Source organism: Homarus americanus, unplaced genomic scaffold, assembly GCF_018991925.1.
Source record: "Homarus americanus isolate GMGI-L3 unplaced genomic scaffold, GMGI_Hamer_2.0 scaffold33468, whole genome shotgun sequence".
Lineage (NCBI taxonomy): Eukaryota > Metazoa > Arthropoda > Malacostraca > Decapoda > Nephropidae > Homarus > Homarus americanus.
The window spans coordinates 5,884,462-5,905,471 of NW_024714177.1; the positions used below are offsets into that span (position 1 = coordinate 5,884,462).

The 21,010-nt window shown below is 42.1% G+C and overlaps 1 protein-coding gene across 1 annotated transcript in view; it reads left to right on the forward strand.

The window, feature by feature from the left end:
• LOC121876067 (Down syndrome cell adhesion molecule-like protein Dscam2) overlaps nucleotides 1–21,010 on the forward strand; it is a 168,912-nt gene that overhangs the window by 741 nt on the left and 147,161 nt on the right. The gene's annotated exons all lie outside the window — the stretch shown is intronic.

Genomic DNA, 21,010 nt, shown 5'->3' on the forward strand with positions numbered 1-21,010 from the left:
GTTTTAGTGCAGATTATATCAGCACAATGTTTACTAATCGGTATTCAGGGTTTTGAGTTTCTTCCCAGGTATTTACTTTTACTTAATTTACATATTTAGAGTGATATGAAAAGCTAATCGTAAAGAGATTAATTTGGTTTATTTAAATATGTTTGTTTGTGTGTGTGTGTGTGTGTGTGTGTGTTTGTGTGTGTGTGTGTGTGTGTGTGTGTGTGTGTGTGTGTGTGTGTGTGTGTGTGTGTGTGTGTGTGTGAGGGAGTGGGATTACCTGTCCACCACGGTACACAGGTAGATCATCACAGCGGAACACCAGCTTGCCTAATTAATCCCTCGGCCACGGCTATAACTGCTGTTTCTCCACCCGACGCCAGAGTGAGCTCGAAAAGTGCTGCCTCCCCCTCCGTCCTTCTTCCTCCTCCTCCTATCCCTCATCTCTCTCTCTCTCTCTCCCTCCCATCAACACTTACCTCTCCCACCAACCCTACCCCGCTCCTTCCAACCCTTTCCCTCTCCTACTTACTCTTCCACCTCTCCCACCAACCCTCATCTATCCCGCTAACCTTTCCCTCTCCAATCAACCCCAAGTCTCTCCCACCAACCTTACTCTCTCCTTCCATTCCTCCCCTCATCTACAAACTCTCCCTTCTCTTTATATACCCTTTACCTCCCCTCCCACTGCTATCCCTCTTTCGCCACTCTTCCTTCCTTTATCCCTCCTTCACCTCTTCCATTTTCGAACCCTCACTCTCTCCCTAATCTTATCATCCTCTACCCCCTCACCCCTCCCTCCCTCCCTTCCTTCCTTCCCCCTCCAGCCTCCCCCTCTCTCGAAAATGCATCTGCTGACCTAATACTGGGAACAGAGTCATTTGTAGCAGGTGTGTAATAAGGGATTGGATTGTTAATACTCCTACCTTTCCAGAATCCATTATCCGATTACCTATTACAAATCCCTTAAGTAGATGATCCCACGTCACAAATAACAGAAGGGAAAAGTTACCTGGTCCGATATATTCAACGGATTTATCAAGAGATCCAACCCTAAGAACCACCAGGGAAGGGGAGAGGGTACGTGGTGGTGGTGAGAGGAGGGGAAGGGTACGTGGTGGTGATGAGAGGAGGGGGAGGGTACGTGGTGGTGGTGAGAGGAGGGGAGGCATGTGGTGGTGGTGAGAGAGGAGGAGAGGGTGTGGTGGTGGGGAGAGGAGGAGAGGGCATGTGGTGGTGGTGGGAGAGGGAGGAGAGGGTACGTGGTGGTGGGGTAGGAGGAGGGGGGAGGCATGTGGTGGTGGGGTGAGAGGAGGGGGAGGGTACGTGGTGGGTGTAGAGAGGAGGGGGAGGGGCTGTGGTGGTGGGGGGGTGGGGAGAGGGAGGGGAGAGGCATGTGGTGTGTGAGAGGAGGGAGAGGGTACGTGGTAGGTGAGAGGAGGGGGAGGGCATGGTGGTGGGGAGAGAGGAGGGGGGGAGGGTACGTGGTGGTGGTGGAGAGGAGGGGAGGCATGGTGGTGGGTGAGAGGAGGGGGAGGGCATGTGGTGTGGTGAGAGGAGGGGGGAGGTATGTGGTGGTGAGAGGAGGGGGAGGGTACGTGGTGGTGGGAGAGGAGGGAGGGTATGTGTGGTGGTGAGAGGAGGGGGGAGGGCATGTGGTGGTGGTGAGAGGAGGGGGAGGGTATGGTGGTGGTGGGAGAGGAGGGGAGGGTACGTGGTGGTGGCGAGAGGAAGGGGAGGGCATGTGGTGGTAAGGGAGAGGAAGGGGGAGGGTACGTGGTGGTGGTGAGAGGAAGGGGGAGGGTACGTGGTGGTGGTGAGAGGAAGGGGGAGGGTACGTGGTGGTGGTGAGAGGAAGGGAAGGGTACGTGGTGGTGGTGAGAGGAAGGGGTGTGTTAAGTGGTTGTCATTGTAGTTCTTTTTCTTTTTATTTCTTCTCGTTTGTTGGTATCAGTCTAGAGAGCGACCGAGGTGTGTTAGTACTGGCTGACGGTTGAGCTGCTGTTGTCACGTTAAGTTACAGTAGACTACAGTAGCTGGCTGAAGGTTACATGTGCCTCATTTCGTTACGACATGAAGGATCCTTTTGATATATTACCATGTTTTGTTGTGTGAGCTGCTCCCTGCTGGAGGTTTCTGGCACACTCACCAGGGGGGGGGGGGGTTATAGCTCTCTCAGTGTTACGGGCAAACTTAACCACTTACTGTTCGTATTGGTATAAATCTCATGAAACGAAAGATTTTATCATCCTATTTAAACTGCCTAATAAATTTGAGTTGTTATAATACTTAAATTGTTATGTAGTTTTAGAAATAGGATACTCATTTCCAAAGAAACTGGTGATGACGTCACTTACTTTCATACTTACGTCATGGTGAACTAGCCAATGAGCTCCATCAGTCCTACAGTGGACACGCCCCCTGGGTGTTGTTGCTGGTTTTTTGCACAGTAGCAAAAACAAGATGTTACGGAGATTTTTTTTCCCAAGTAAGATTTTAAAATGTTGCTGCGAAAGTCGTATGATTAATCTCCAGCGTCTTGTCAGGGAGGAGGAGGGGCGAGGAGAGACACAGAGAGGGGAAGGGGGGTGACGGGTATCAAAAGTGGGAGGTGTGGAGGGTGACAAGCAGAGGGGGGGGAATGATATCCGGAGAATAAGACCCAAACCAATTTCGACCAACCATTTTTTTAACTCATTTGCGACCTGTTCTAAGATTGGCTGAGAGGAACGATAAAAATACTGGAAAGCTATAAGAAAAATGCGACACTTTGACCAGATAACTAAGTATGAGGCGATAATGGTAGAATATTTAAATGGGTTAAAATTGGTGGTAGGAGAGCCAGGGTGAAGGTAGAGGCTGGGATGAGCAAGAGAGACTGAGGGAAGGAGGTATAGGTAGGAAAGGAGAGAGAGAAACAGGGAGGAACCAGTTAACAGTGGACATCCATCGTGCAGGCTGTGTCAGGTAGTTGGCCAGACTCACCCTCCCACCAACACAATCATCACTTCACATACTGTAAAATATGCGTGTACGTCGTCAGGGTCTTTGTGTCTTTGTCTGAGCCAATAAGTAAACTTATTTGTTGAATTTACAAAACATCTATCTATCTATCTATCTATCTATCTATCTATCTATCTATTTATCTATCTATCTATCTATCTATCTATCTGTCTATCTATCTGTTTGACGTGCCCCCGCCAGTGTTCTGTGTATTAATAAAATTGAACCAAAACTGAATAATGCTGTGAGTTGACCACCATGTTGCAGGAGCTGGTAACCCTTGTCAACACCTGTGAGTCTCCACCTTCCCAAACAACCACCGGAGACTCTTACCTACAATGATGATAACTTCTGTGTCAAGATTTTATGTTCATTATATTCTCTACAATATAAATTCTACGTGATATACCATTGGACTTGATGAATTTGGTAGAGGCATCAGAACGATTTGATGAGATGGATTGGGCTTTGTTTACATGGGGTAGTTGGAGTTTCAGCATGGCACATCTTCTCCAGGGCTGAAGTAGAGGTTTCGTCAGGTCGTAAGTTCAGTCATGTCCTTGGCCTTTTTCTTCATTTCTTCAATTCATAAAAAGATGAATTTTGCTCTTACTTACTTTCGTTTTAACCCCTTGAGTACAATGCTAATATTTTGAGTACAAGGCTATTCCCATGGGTACATTTGATTAGTCTGTTGAGTAAGATACCTTAAAACCTTGAGTGCGATGATTTAACTCCTTGCATACAATGACGATAACCCTTAAAGTGCATGGTCTTAAAACCCGCGTTCCCTCTAATACTCTGGGGCCCACGTCATCGTACTCAAGGGGTTAAAACTATTTTACTCTGGTGTAACTCGTCGTAGTCCAGGTATGTTAATGAGTTCATCGTCTCCAGGTGTAATCGATGGTAGGGGCTCCGGGTGATCACCACTACTGGGGCAGGTCTTCCTCATACAGAAAAGTAAAAGAAATCTTCAAGAGTTGGTAAAAAGTTTCCTTAGTCGGCCACCTGACGAATAATCAGATCTTCTCATCTGTTAGAGCCGGTCACAAGAGGGCTTTAGGCTATGTCCTCCTGCCGGAATTCACCAAGTAAAAGATAATATCATTTGGAAGATTTTCTGAGCGTGGTTTATTCACATCTGGTCAAAGTTGGTGACTGCGTACGTACAGAGCTTATCACCACAAAGTTGTCTTAAGGAAATAAAGAAATTTACCAGACTGCTTGCTAGCTAAGTGCAATTTTTGTTTCTTCTTCAGGACTTGCCAAGTATGTGTGTGTGTGTGTGTGTGTTTTCTGCACTGAATTTGCACTGAAAGCTTTTGTTCAACAACCCACTGCCCAATTTTACTTCATACTTTATACAATTATGTGTATTGCATGATTTCATCTTTAGTGTACTGTATACAAACTGTAAGGTTTATTATTATTATTATTATTATTATTATTATTACCTCACGTCACATTATGTTCATAATAGAAGGAGAAGTAACTTAGGTTTTGAAAGTCAATTGTTTGGATGAAGTACAATCCCGAGAAATCATGGAAAATTTACAATAAGTTAAGATTATTACGTATATTGTACAAAGGTGAAATATTCAGGTTGTGAAACACCTGGTCAACATTACTTCGACGGTGAAAAGAACTACGTTTTTCTTCTAAAATTCAATGTATAAATATTTGTGTAAGTATTGCCAAAAAACATAGATAATACATTCTTTAGTCATACATACATACATACATACATACATACATACATACATACATACAGACAGACATACATATACGGTATATAATATGTATTGGTAATAAAAAAATTCCCTTTTCTCTCGTCCTGAAAATTTCTTCCTCCCTTTCCCAGTCCCCATTACCCCCGTCTCCCCTTCACCTTCTCCCTCATTATTCCTCCCAACGGTTTTTACGAAGTTATAAGATATAAAGAATATTCTCTTGCCTGAAATGAAGAAGAATTTGCGTCTCTGACAGGGTGGTTTAGGGCTGGATATTTCTCGTTGTTCTGAGCCAGTTTCCCAAGGCAGCATAATTTCAACAATATATGCGGGGCAAAGTCTCATGTTTATGTAGATACAACATAAGCTAACAACATTAACTGGGCATGTGATACGAAGGACGCCCGAGAGTCTGATGTGGGAGGAATAAAACAAGTGTGTAACAGCGGTAGTGAATACATATAGATACTTATATGTTTCATCCGCACTATATGGGTATTGGGGATATATGCTGTTTTCGCTCCTAACTTTCTTTCTTTCTTTCTTTCTTTCTTTGCTTTCGTCCATAAGGGTAAAACGCCATTATTTCAATTTTAGATCGATCGCCTCTAACCTTGATGTGTACAGTATATAGTATTGTCCCTTTACACTCCTATTCGAAACTGTGCCAAACCTAAGTGAGATAGTGCAGTGCCAGATATGGATAGACGGCGTTCGGGGCCTCGTGTCAGGTGGTAGGAGTGTAAAGGGATTTAAGTTCGTGATATAGCGTTAGTCCAGTGCGTCCAGACATTGTTTTCATTTCTTGGACTTGGTCAACTCTTTTGATTTTTATGGAGTTAAAAGTCAGACACTAGAAAAAAATATATATTTTGATGGTTTGTCGAGCACTTCTTTTATATCTTAATAACAAATATGAAATATATAACAGGCATTGCAATAAGCTTGCCCCCCTTCACACATAAATAAGTATTATAGATTGTGTCTTGTTTATGAACATGGGTTAAATGTCAGAGATTGTCACAAGATTGACTTTTCCCCCTGCCATTCGTTTAGATATTGGCCACTCTAGACACGACCCTAGACGTTGTTTCTCGGACTTTTTTACCGTTCCCTCTTACCGATGTTGACAGCTGGAATATTTGTGCTATTTTGTTGACGTGTATGGGGTCAGAGGTCACAAATTTATGCATTTGGGAGGGTGAGGTAGGAACGTGATAGGTTGCGGACGTCGGTGTTTCTATAATAGTGCAGTATAGTTTTAGTATGACACACCACGCCACCCCACCCCTCACTCACCTCACCTCACCTCACCTCACCACACCTCACTCACCTCACCTCCGACACAGCCTACCTTAGTGGATGTAATATTAGTGCGTTCATGTCATAGAGGATTAAAAATTATACAAACTCTAGTGAGGAATCGGTATGATAAAAAGGCACACATACCTTTTCACCTCATGAATATATGGACAAAGTTGAGGACAGATGGCGTTCATTTTCAGTGTCAACTTTATTCCCAACACAGGGTTATTGGCTCTGTTGCTTGGACTCTAATATTCAGTTGCTGTCATAAGTTTAACGAAGTGATGTTCTCCTGTGAAGACTTGTTGGTACTAAAGACAACTCCAGTGTTTTTTTTTTTCGCCAGCACGTACAGCCTTAAGGAAAAAAATTTGCCTCAATCTCGCCAGCCCTGCTAAGATTTGCCTGGAAATCCGCCTAAGTTATATCGTGACGGCACGCCTCAACGCTACCACAGAAATTTACGCCAACCACCGAGTTTTTACGCCTTAGTAATAACTATAAAGTTTAATATATTATCACGGTAGGTGTAAAATTTACGTTTACGGTAGTTGTCTGTTGACACTTGAGTGGTTTCTCAGACAAGTTACGGAGGCCGCTCATAGTAGGGGACCCGGCTGTGTTGTGCTCCCACTGGTAGATTTACCGAGTTTGAGTTCCTCGAGTATGATGCCGTGACTCCCTCGAGTACAGTGATATTGTACTCGAAGGAATGGATCATCGTACTTGCAGGAGTAAGTCATTATTAGCATTTTACTCAGTGGGTTGTCATTGTACTCAAGAGACTGTCATTGTATTCATAGGATTGTCGTTGCACCCGTGGGATTCTCAATATACTCAAGGAATTGTCACTGTACTCAAGGTGTTAATTAAGATTTAATACCTGGCTAATTCACTGTACCCAGGGGGGTTGGCATCGGACTCAAGTAGTTAGGTCATCGTGCTCAAAGGGATAATGTCATTGTACTCAGGAGGTAAGAGACGATTGTACTCACTGGGCCAAGTCACTGTACTCAAGAAATTGTCATAGTAAACAAGTGGTTAAAACAGGTATGTATACGTCAACTTTCTAATTAGCTTTTCACCTGTAATCAGTTTTCTACACCATGAGAGCATATTTAGTTATTATACATTAAGAATATTGATTATAGCAAGCATATGTATTGAAATTATCAGGTGATTTAACCAACATCAGGTAAACTCTTGAACATAATTTGCCGTTCATATATTCAGTTCAGTGCCACGTGGTGCAGAGGTATATTATAGAGTTTGAAAATTGGTTAATCGTTTGTGAACATTAATTGGAATTACAGCAGATGCAATATATCGTTTGTTTTAGTTATTGTGGTAATTTATTCTCTATAGCACATTTATTTTGTCTTATCCTTAGTTATACACATAATTATCTCTCATGTAGCGGCACCACACACACACACACACACACTTTTCTGATACTTAATATCAGGTTGTAATTCGTGTACCTAATCATATTTTGCTTTTCATCGTTATACTGTCGACCATATGCGCTCATATTTTGGCCCGGACCGCCCCTGCTGCCTATATTAAACATGCCAGAGTAACACGCCACACAAAGGCCGCCCTTATTGCCAATACTTGCCTTTCTCCAACACCCGTACTGCAACCAAAGTCATCCACACCTCACATGTTGTGCCTGTGTACCGCCGCCACCACCACCGCCACCGCCACATATTGTACCTCTGCCCTACTGCCACCACCACAATATATTATGCACCTGCGTTACTGCACCTCCAAATATTATGCTTCCATGATCCCACCGCCACCACTACATATTGTACCTCTGTGCTACACCACCGCACAGAGCCACACACACACACACACACACACACACACACACACACACACACACACACACTACATCTACGTAACCACCAACACATAAAATATGACTGTATCACTAAACCATTACCAAGAAGCTTAGTTTTGTCTTCATCTCGGCCATGTGCAGTATGTTGCTTGTCATTAAGACAATCTATGTTGTTATCACTAACCCCATCTTATACCTCTCATGTTCTTGTCACTGTCACCACCCACACACCATACACGTTGTCACTGCCACCACACAAATTATGTTACCACCCACACAGTGCGCGCACGATCCATACACTCTCTTCATCTCACCACTCATCCCCCCCCCCATCCCACATAACACAACCTCCCCACCACTTACCCACACCCCTTACTCCACCCTTACTCTGTCCTTTGGTGATTTACCCACCAACCCCAACAACTCAGTCCTGCACCTCCCTGCCACTACCGTCTCGCTAGGGCACAGGAGTCCACCAACTCAGCACCGGTCATCACCCTCCCCAGCTCAGTATATACGAGTAGCCAGGCATATAGGGCCACCATCGTTGCCTTGCCACACATCAAACACCATAAATATAACCCTGAAATACAACACGAGTTAAACCGAAATTTATACGCCAATAATAAAAAATACTCGCCTTTATTTCATGTCCAGAATGGCCGCGATAAATTTAGATTTACTTCAGCTCAAATGTACTTTGGCTGTCCATACGGCTATATAGACGCGTATATTTCCCGCTGAGGATGAGAGAGATTTTGCCCTCGTAAGAGAACGGAAGCAGGACGTTTATCTCTGTGTAAACTACTTATGACCGAGACGAAATCGACTTTGTCTCCGCTACATCAAAGTGGCCAATGAGAGAGCTGAGTCGCTCAGCCCCCCAGAGTGGTCCTCCCGCCTCACAGTTTAAGCCTCGCCTCCTCCCTCACCCAGCTTATATTCTCCCACTTATTATACGAAATTTACTAATTTGAGGAATTTTTTTCTCTGGTAAAGACGATTTTAATAGGAGACGGTGATGGCGGTGGGGTGGGGGACTTCAGTTCTTGTCAATGTTCGTCAGCCTCGGACACGGCCAAAGCCGCAGTCTCGCCTAATGCGATTACTGGAACTTAGGCAACTTGTACGAACAGGTCAAAGTTGACACTTCGACAGACTTTTTTTTCTCTCGCACGTTAGTCGTTTATTGTGTACCAGAATGTTGAATGGTAAGACAACGCGATTCAGAGTCTATAAATACTATTTCGCTGACAGTAACTGACAGCCTCGGTAAGGGTCGGCTTAACGTGTACCAATATAAAATTTCTCGTATGCAAATTACTTGACGCGTAAAGTTGATTAAATTTTTTATCGTTCAGGGTCACATAGTGGGGAAAGTTGGTAGGTTTTAGTTGGTGTTGGAGGGTGTAGGTGGTGCGTGAGGGAGTGTTGGCGGGGTGATGGTGTTGGTGGAGTATTGATAGGATTTTGGTGAGGTGTTGGTGGAGTAACTCGAGTGATAATGATGAAGGACAGTTGTTGGAGGGTTGGTGGAATGTTGTTGTCGTGTTGACGGGGGTGTGGTGGTGTTGGTGAATTTGGGATGGAGATATAGGGATTATTGGTGCTGATGGAAGTGTTAGTGCATTTTTGGTAGAATATTGATATTATGTTTATGGGGGAAGTTGATGGATGATGGTGAGGTGTTGATGGGTGTTGGTGGGGTGTTGGTAAGGTGTTGATGGATGATGGTGAGGTGTTGATGGATGATGGTGAGGTGTTGATGGATGATGGTGAGGTGTTGATGGATGATGGTGAGGTGTTGATGGATGATGGTGAGGTGTTGATGGGTGTTGGTGGGGTGTTGATGGATGATGGTGAGGTGTTGATGGATGATGGTGAGGTGTTGATGGATGATGGTGGAGGTTTGATGGATGATGGTGAGGTGTTGATGGATGATGGTGAGGTGTTGATGGATGTTGGTGAGATGAAGAATTTTCTGATTTTTGGAGAAGTGGTGATGATGAAGCGTTGTTGTAGTGTTGATGTGTTAGTGAGTGAAGTATTGGTGTGGTTGTAGTGTAGACTGTGCTATGATCAACACGTACAGTACACCCAAGTAAGGACAAGTACAAGGACAGTATTGAGGTTGTAGTGGTGTTGGCAGTGTCCATTGTGTTAAGACAAACACGTACAGTCACCCAGTAAGGACAAGCACAGGGACAAGGACAGTGGTGGTGGTGGTGGTGGCTGTGTAAGTTGGGTTGAGAGAGAGATCAATGCTGTCATCAAACTCAGGCATTACCCACCGTCTGTTTGATGCTTTGATGCTTCAGTGTATAGGATTAATTGACGATTGATGGAATATGAGAGGAAGAGGAGAAGGGGGAAAGGACGTGAGAGGTAGTAAGAGGCAGTAGTAAAGAAAAATGGCGAGGAGGAGGAGGAATGATGGGAAGGAGAAGTGAAAATAGCCCGCGGTAAAGATTAGATAGATGAAATGGTGGCTAAATAGAGGAAGTAAAACTAGAGTGAAAAAAATTAGCTAATAGGAAAGAGGAAATTACTAGTAACTGTGTAAAAGAATGGAGGAAATAGGAATGATATCAGAGAAAATAGGGGATTTTTTTATATATGGAAGGCGCTAGATATGGATATTATTAGGAAGTGGGAAATTATAGAAAATGTAATATGACAGAAAATGGGAAATTATAGAAAATGTAATATGATAGAAAGTGGGAAACGGCAATAAAATGTAGGTGAGAAATATAAGAATTGTAGGAAAGAGAAGAAATAAAGAAAACGCTGAACAGAAGACATAGAGGAACAGTCATCAATAAAGTAACTTTTAGATCAGGGATAAATTCTCAGTTTCCCATTTCTGTGTCGTTCCGCTCATCTATCTGTCAAAACTTAATGTATCTTTCCCGTTAATTCTATCTATAATTGTTTCTGTTTTATAATCTTGAGTGACTGTGTGTGTGTATGAATGTGTGTATAGTTTTGAGTTACCTTGGTGGCAGGGTTTGATATATAGTATTATTTCACCTCACCAATTGGAGGCAGATATGTTGCTTGTCTTCTTCGGTCGTCTTAGGTTGACATATAGTATAGTAGTCCGTTTCATTGATTGTTCCGTCCGCCTGTCTGTCCTCCGGCATCCCCTGAAGGATTTTAACCAGAGTCTTATGTTATCCCCAGACATGTGTGTGTGTAATACCGTATGGTCGAGCAATCTGTTGACGATGTTTGACTCTGATCCATATACAAGACCATATGTACAGTTGGGGGACATACATACATACAGGTACATACATACATGAATACATACATACATACATACATACATAATTAACTTGGTGGTGGGCAATGTCACTCGGAAAGCAAAAGTTAATAAGGCCACAACAGCAGCAGTCCCATCAGAGCATCGTGGACTGAAAATGGTTCCTACATACTGCAGATTGGTTCATGTTTTTCTCTTTCTCAAGCTAACAGTCCAGAGAGCAAGACTATGCATCAGAGGGCATAGCTGAGAGGCAAAGAAGGAAAAAGAAAATGAAAAAAAAAAACTCGCGGTCCAGAAATACAAACGCTGTGATTGGTTGTGGAAAAGTAAATAGCCCGGGAAGATGAGTGAAGGAAGTGGTATATGAAGACTCGAGTCGGCGGTGATGAACGCAGACGGAGGAGGACCAAGGACTAGAAATTGATAAGCGTGTTGAGAGAGAGAGAGAGAGAGAGAGAGAGAGAGAGACCCTACCATAATAAATATGCAGATTAAGCTTACTCCCACGTACTTGGTTTGGTCAGTTTCGAAACTCTACAGAAATGAATCTGTTAACTTTAGCCCTCTGAAGAGAAAGGGATAAAACGTCGTCCTCAGGGGGTTAGATCATCGTATTCAAAGGGTTAGGTCACCGTCATCAAAGATTTGTCATCGGCCTCAAAAGGTTAAGTTATCGTCCTCCAGGGGGTTAGGTAATCGTCCTCAAATAAGGATTAAGTCACCGTTCTCAAAAGTTTAAATTGGCTTCCTCAAAGGGTTAAAACTACCCTGATCAAAGGGTCAAAACTTCTTCCTCAAAGATATATTTTAAGCTATCGTCCTCAAAGGGTTTAAACGGTGTCCTCATGAGGTTAAGTTACTGCCCACAAAGGGTTTCACCATTGTCTTCATCAAATGATTAATTCCATATAGCATCTAAAACTACAAAAGAGAGACTCATTAACTCAGGTAATAATGAACCTCAGGTGTACTCCTTATATATTCACTTGACAGTACTCGTTATTTCTACTCTTTGTGTTGGAGTTGTCGCCATTATTGTAAACAAACGCTCGCTAACCTTTTATGTTTTATGTTTTTTTATTAGTCGTATTTCAGTTGCTTCTCACCTACTTCAGTAATCAACTGTGTTACTGAAGTAATTTTGATTATTGATCTCTATCCATTTTATTAATATTTGTTTTTATTTAGTGACTGATTCAGCAGCTAATGGGTTACCCCGCTCTTTTGACACAGTGTTAGTTCACCCAAATGTTAATCCACCATTTACAAGTAGGAAAAGACTAGCACTTACTCCTGTCTCTTGTATGGCTGGTTAAGTAGCCAACACCTGGACCTTCATTCCGTGTTTAATTTTTTTCTGTGATTTCTTAAGATAACATCCATGGACACTTAGGCAGCCGTTGACATAACTCCCATACTACCCCAGGTTATAAAGCAAAGAAAAACCCCTTATATAATCCTCAAACTTCACTTAAAACCATTGTTCGTTTTATCTATATTTCAAGTAGGACCTCTGGAGTCTCTCAGATTATGGATTACACTCGAGGACCTGATTCCCCCCCCCCCCGTAACTCAGGTTTTAATTAATACCTCAGGTTACCTCAATCCTGCCGTAAGATGACTTAACACAACTCTCTCTTATGTCGCTCTCAGGATTAGTGTTGAGATGATGAGGAGGGTGGTATGGTGGTGTGTGGTGGTGGTGAAGATGGTGGTGGTGCTAATGGTGGTAATGGTTCTAGCGTACTGGTGGTAATAATGTTAATGGGAGTAATGTTGTTATTGGTGTTGGTGATGTTTTCGGGTGATATTTTTGTAGAGAGAGAGAGAGAGAGAGAGAGAGACCAGAAAATTTAGTACATCGTTGACTCATCGTACATTCATCATCTTAATAAAACAAAGAAATACACTATCTTATGTACACCAGAAAATTATGCTACTTCACATGTTAAAATTCTTGTCAGGCGCCTCCTCCTCCTACACCTGTATCCTCACTCCAAACTGTAAAGGAAATGATGTCCTTTGTCTAGGCCCCTCTCAGCGTGTTGTCCACATCTCCTCCTCATGTAATTCATTTCCCAGTTTTCTTTGCGCCAGGAGGATGAACAAGAAGCTGGTGGCTCTCCCGACCTCCTTGTAAAAAGCGAAGGAAAGCAGCCTAGGACAAAGGTGGTGATTAAGCATCTGGTTGGAGAGTTTTTCGTTGGAAGGGAGAGCTCAGGCAGTGTGTGTGTGTGTGTAATAATAATAATAATAATAATAATTAACGGTTTATTGAAAGAGCTTGGCAGCCAGAAGGCTGAAAATATACAGTTACATATTTGGGGAATGGGTTACGAATTACAAATAATATACAAGTGACATAAGTGACACAAATAAGACATATAGTAACTTAGATGGGGATCAGCTCAAACTACAGTTCATTTCAACATAGTGACAGTGTAGGGAGCAGTGTTTACTGGGGAGTGAATACACTGTGTGTGTGTGTGTGTGTGTGTGTGTGTGTGTGTGTGTGTGTGTTTTCCTCCGCTCAGCATGTTACTGGGGTTCAGTGTTTGCTGTTAATTTTTCGTCGGTAATGTTCACGTTGATACTTACAGAACTGTATATTTAGCTCAACTACAATGGAGGGTTCAGCTTGAGCTCGACAGTATTTATCGTCTCGTTTATATTTGTCTCTGTGTCCGTCTACTTCATTTTCTGAGAAGTTCTCTGGTATATCATTCATGACACTTGACACTGAAGGTGATACTTGGGTATAAAATAAAACGGTTCCTTGTAAAACTTATTGAAAAAAAAATTACTTGCACGTGATATAACTAGCACAATTTATATTCAACTTTCACCCACTAGATTAAGTATTTCATTCAAAACTAAACACTTTATTCTTTTACAAAAATCAAAGTTAAATTATCCAGTGAAAAGTAGAGTATTATTTGTACTGTCCAGCGTCCTAATCTATAGATGTTTAAATAGCTATATACTGTATTATAATATTTTAGTTTGGATTTGTTATCGAGGATGATCGCCACGACACCTAGCCTAGATGTTTTGAGGTTTGGGGTTAGAATTTTATTTAAAGTTTCATCATCACTAACTTAGATTATTGGAACCGGGAGAAAAAAATTCTTACATATTAGATACGCAATTCACCTCGTGGTCGTCAACTTTGTGAACAGTGAAAGCCTTGATCAACATCGCCATTGTTGTGATCTTATGTATTAGAGCGAGTTTATGTATACAGATTTAGCAATATGGTTCCTTATTCATAAACAACATTTAGTATCAGTTGCCTTAGATATCACTCCATGACCTGACGTGATGGACAATTTCTGAGGAGTTTATACCTCGAGTCTGACTTAGTCTTCTGGTTTTCAATATTGCGGTGTGACGCCCGACTCCATCAGGGTATAATCCCAACACTCTTGCAGGTCTCAAGTCTGAAGAAACTTGCATAATACGCTTCCTTACACACACACACACACACACACACACACACACACACACACACACACACACACACTCCTCACCAACGTCTGGAAATCAAAAACAGGCTGCCGCTGCCCCATCAGATATTCAGCGCTGAGACCGACTCTGAGAACCAATAAATGTCTTCTCGTTCTCCCTGTAAACACACCCGCCATCGCCGCTATGAAGGAAATCCGACAGCCACAAGAACAGGATTAGAATAAATCGCCCAGTCTGTCGAGGGAGGAAAACAATGTGTGGAAAAAGTATATGGAGGAGGAGGAGAAGAGAGGAGGAAGGTGGAGGAGGAGGAGATGAAGGGAGAAGGCGAAGGAGGGGGAGGCAACACCTCGCAACTATTCGTTTCGGGGCGATTATTATGCAACGCTATGTGGTACAAGAGGAGCTTACCTTCACGAGAGGATGATGGGATTTTAACATATACATACATTATATTTCTAGACACTGTGGCTACCAAGGTACAGATTAGAAGTTCAGTATATCATAGGTTGAATTGTTCTAGATTCCTGAACATACGTGATAATGTGAACAAACCCAACTGCTATATTGTGCCCAGTCACCCAGTACAGAGCTCAATCAGTGGGAGTATTTTCGTAACACCGAACGAGGGAACACTGCTCTAACGTGGGTGTATAATGTGGCCTCAAGTGGGAAAAAGATTAGAGTAATGGTCTTCTTTTTACGATGTTTATATAAGTTGGAGAGGTTGCGAGCATGTTCCTCTAGTCCTTCATTTTCTGTGACAGGTTTCTTTTATATAATGTAACTCACCAAAATGGCTGATCAAAGAGATGGTCGACAAATATTACCCTCTAAAACATCCGTAATTCATAAGGGGATAGATATTACACGTGTGCTTCATCCTTCTATTAGTTTTCCTCGTTCGGTAATGACGTTGTTATCATAAAATGAGAGTCAGCCTTTCAATCGAGATGGTTTCTCCTTATAAAGATTAAAGAAAACGTGACACAATAACAAATGTGGGAAGGAGGAGGTGGTGTTGGTGCGGTGTGTCAAAGGCGAAGCGTCTCCAATCCTCGTTACCCAGCCTCGTTGACTTCACCCTCAAGATTCTCAGGGTCAGAATAACGAGTCAAAGAGTCTCCAGAAGAGCCTCCAATAGATATCAACACAAGAGAGAGAGAGAGAGAGAGAGAGAGAGAGAGAGAGAGAGAGAGAGAGAGAGAGAGAGAGAGAGAGAGAGAGAGAGAGAGTCACTCCACCACAGTGAGGGGGACGGGATAAAAGCCCAGTTGGTCAATAGAGAAGGTGGTCAATAGAGGCAAGAAATGGGATTGTGGTGTTATACGCGTGTTGATGTTTGCTGCGTCAACACACGTGTGAGCTGCTTGGATCTCCTGCCAAGGGGAACACACAGTAAATAAAGGAAATATATCTGGCGGGCCCTACCACAGATAAAACGAATATCATACGGGGGCAACACATCCTGCAGTGTGAGTTGCTTCATGACCACGAGGGAGGCTGGTTGGAGGTGTGTCAAGTGGATAGATTGTTCAGTATTTGAGGGGGGATCGAACCCGGCTATCTCGATTAAGGTGACGAGAGTGGTGCCATTGAACCATCCCCACTCGTAAAAGAAGTGGTATAGCTTTAGTGGCAAAGTCAATTGTTCAACACCAACACTACCTATAAGCCTCCCACAGCCTGCCAGCTGCTGCTACACGCCCAGTATTCAAGCTGAACCACTTCTTTTAGGAGTAGGGATGATCAAATGGCACCACACTCGACCTCCATTCCATACAGCTGGATTCGAACCCGGTTTGGACACACTCGCGCGTGCACACACCCACACACACACACACACACACACACACACACACACACATATATATATATATATATATATATATACACAGAGAGAGAGAGAGAGAGAGAGATGTGTGGGCAGCATATCCAGGACTTGACAGAGTGAGTGTAGTGGGTTGAACGCCTGCGCCACCTAGAGAAAATATTACTATGTGTAAATATTTTATAACCGATCCGTATCCGAAAGAAAACTCGGTCAACACTTTAAAACCCTTTTAACATTTTAAAATTCAAAAGGAAACCTCACTTCAAACACATGCCAACATTTTTTTCCACTTTCGTTTTGCCTCAGTCTTTATGGAGGAAAGATGTAGGATAGATTTTGAGCAGAGATTAAATATTTGTATCTGCTTCAACATTTCAGTCATAGTTTCTTTTATTCTTTATATAAATTAACTTATCCTGAATAAGGTAAGACCCCTTACGGATTTAGATTTAGAAATTAATGTTGTTCAGCTTAATTGTGCAAAACAGCTCTTGGACAATGGTATATTTTGTAGATATTCAAGTTTGAACCAAATACTGTATTTAGAACTTTATGCCATCCCCGTATTGTACGGAAACTACACAATTTCTCTCTTACAGCCTCAGGTCACTCTATTTAGGCTTAGTGGTAATCCGCCGTTGTGTTTGTGCCGCAGCCATGGGCATCATGGTGCTGGACGAGATATACCACCAACAGAAACTAAATAAATATTATATAAACTTCACCTGAATGTTTTCTCCTGGAGTCCTAAGGAGGTTTTGTTTGAGGGATCATCACTTTCCAGTTATTGAAGGATACTCTTTGTATCTTGCGTTATTTCCCTGCTGCTGAATATCACTTGGCAGTAAAGGCAGTATCTCCTTCCTTCTTCCTGTCTCCAGACTCTTCAGGAAGGACCCCAGCTTATGTTCGTCGTCCCATAACCGAGTCATAGTGTCTGGATCATCACCAACTCAGTCAGTTTCTGATGAGTAGTTCATCTCATTCATCGTTCTAACATCTTCGTATTTTACATCGTCTGTCTTATGTTTTTTCCAGTCTCCAGTATGTGCAGACTTTTGGAACACTGCCAAATATAGTATACAGTGTGACGTTCATGACAAGTCCAGATACGACCCCCTCCCTTACCCCCTCCTGTGAGACCCACCTTCCAAGGTGTGTGATTCAAATTAAATTCGGGATATAGAAGGTTTAGGTACTTGTTCTCCGTTTTCACCACCTTCATGCTTGTAATTTCAGGTTTTGTCAAAGTTTGGCTTAAAAAAATATAGGGACAATTGTCACCCTTTCCGCTTAAGGAGTTTTACAAAGAGATTCGGTGACCCGTGGCCTATTTAAAACAGACCCTCAAATTTCATCGGTGACGTTGGCTTTTACATAAGAGTTTCGTAAATATACAAGAGATTTGGACAAAGTTCCCTAAATTTGATGCTGCCCAGCCTCCCCCCCCTCTTCGTGCCTTCCTGGTCATAGTGTATCACTGCCCCGTGCCCAGCAGTGAGTCAGTAGGATGACCCTCACGCGACCAACTCACTTTATCCCTCAGCAAGTTCCAACTATATAATGATGATAAATAACTACCTTTCATACCTTGTAACTTGAAATGTATTTACGCCATGTCAGACTCGAACATCATTGGTGAAGTAGCTGTATAAGCGATACATCCCTGTGTTGCTGCTGCTTCACTGTGTGTCCATGCAGTCCCGCACTGACTCTGGGCTGTGAGCTAGGCAGACAACGAGATATTATCACAGTTTGTTTGTTTACTTGTATACGAGAGAGAGAGTGTGTGTGTTTGACCTGGCTTAAAAGTGTCATATCATTCATGTATAGGCATGTTGGTCACGAGGGACCATGTGACCTGCGCAATGCGCATGCCAGATCACCCAAATTGTATTCTTGGAAAATTCATGTCTTTTCACGTGGGCTGGCTAAGACCACGTGGCCATTTACCCACGTTGACGTTACGACTCCTTGAGGCCATCAGTTACGGCACGACCCCCCCCCCTCTGCAAGCCAAACATTCGTGAATACCGGGGAGCCTCACATCCTCTATTGACATTGGGTATGACTGCGGTGACCTTTGCCAGCTCCTGTCATGTATACTGCACAAGCCGGCAGAGGTGTTGTGACATTCGCACAACGGCAGGATCAACTGGCAGATTTCAGTCATATTTTTTACAGGGCGTGTTGGTGTATTTAGTGGATTACCACACGACTAACTAATCCGCTGTAATTTAATGTATTAATTATCTCGAAATGAATATGTGTTTACAAGATTGTGTCGTTAGTAGTACAAACAGAGTTTTTAATCGTGTTTAATGGCCTACTTACAGTCTACTCCGTGTACAGTAGTATGACGACAGGTCCTGATGTGCCTGGGGAGGAATTAGTCATTTCTATAATTATTTACTTCATAGTTACAAGTACAGTGGCCTCTAAAGTACCTGTTCCTTTGTCAACTGGCAACCTTTGGCTCCTGTACTGAGTGTCTTGGATGGAATAGATATTTATTTAAACTTATGTTACATATCAGAAGTTGAGAACACACACTGATCACATTGCACAAGTAGACAGCAAGAGCACTACAGAGGTGACGCACTGACCTCTCCTAGATTTCACGCTTGATTTTTTTTTTCGTTTTTAATTCCATCACCCCACCTGGCATGGTTCCCCACTATCATCATTATTGGATATTTTTTCTTAGAAAGGCAAATTTACTGTTGACGTCTAGTTCTTGGTCAATATCTCTTGAGTAAATTGAAACTGTCATTCCCTTTCAGCAGTATGAAATTTGTTTTTATTTACATCCATTTTGTACATCCTCCTCCAGACTGCGACAAGAAAACGTAAATTCTTTTTATCTTGTTGTTCAGCTGCTATCTTAGATGCTAAGATAACAGCCCTCAACTGTACTTGACCATATATGCAGTATATACCAAACGTATGTATTTATAACGTATATAAAGTAATTAAAATCACTTAGAGAATGCTTGAGGATGACTGAACCAGGTAACTTAGTCTGTAAGGTAGTTCGTCGGTGATGGCCGCGGCAAAGACTATACCTGTATACGAAAGATAGGAAAGCGGACGGAAATTGGATCCTAAAAAGTGGCTAAGCCAAAACAATAGATGGCGCCAGTGTGCAACTCGTGTCGTGTGCAAAGACTAAAGTTTGTTTATGTCACGTGACCGCGAAATTCATTTACTGTCAAAATGGCAGCAAGAGGACACCCGTGCGTGTTGTGCCTCAGAACCAAGGAAGATCATCCCCAATGTGTATACCATTCATTCCCAAAGGATAAAGAAAGGTAGGAGCACAGTTTTGTATTACATACATATGATATGACAGGTTTATTTATCATAATATTTACAAACAATATGAAAACTCCCTGCAGGCAAAGTAGAATCTGATTTTTAGATATTATTTACAGGTGCTTGTAATGGATACAAGTACTGGGGCTTGAGAAACTTAAAGGAAAGAGCCCAGAAAATATAAGCAAAAACACCAGATTATTTAGCCATCATTTCCCCGAAGGAAATTACACTGTTGGGAAGGCTTTGTAAAAATGCATGTCCGGGTACTGGCATTGGAGTCATGAGTTAAGAGGTGAAAGAAGATTATTAGGGATTGAAGAAAAGTGGTGAAACTGAGATACAGCAGAAGTAGAAAGAATCTGGGCTCAACCAGATCACTTCATCTTATCTATTGTTATTTTTAGCTTTGTTCTGCTCCCTTGGGTCGTCAGACCTTTGTATTAGTATTGGTTTATTTATATGGTGCTGCTTATTATGTTTCCTACTTCGTGTTTTGTCCAGATATTAACCTCGGTTTGTGTTATATTATGTACAGTATGTCAAATAATAAAATATATTGCAAATAAATGTTTGCATAGGTACAGTATATGTCTATAGACTTTATTTTATGATCCACATTTATATATTTATATATTTTTGTGGAAAATAAACCATAAAACTATTTATGTAATACTTTCACCCCCAAATACAGGGACTGTTGCTTATGATCCTAAAAAAACAATGTAATATTTTATATTCTAAAGCATAGAAAATGAGTTGGCATTCATTTGGCTTAGATGAATACATGAAATAGGATATTCATTTAATTCACACAAAAAATATGCAAAAAATATGTTCCAAACATGAATAAAAATTAAAGGGAGTAACAATTCTTCCAGTAACTTATTATAACATTACACGGTGAACGACTATTTTATACATTTTATGTGTATTATATGGAGAAAATATAAAATTGGTTATATTAACATATCTTAAGCATATTTCATATGAAAAATTGACACGCTAGCAACCGTTAAAATGATGCTCTGTATAGTGATGCGCCTTTATGTCTCTTGAGTTAAGGGCGTAGAAGCCTGAAGAGTCAGTGGTTAATATCATCAAGTTATTGGAAGCTCCAACAACTTGTCCCTGAATACGAATTCGCAACTTTCGACTTACAACAGGTACCTACTTTACTGCTAGGTGAACAGGGACTAATGGGGGCTAGGAAGGAAGTCCAAACAACTTCCACCGGCCCGGGAATCGAA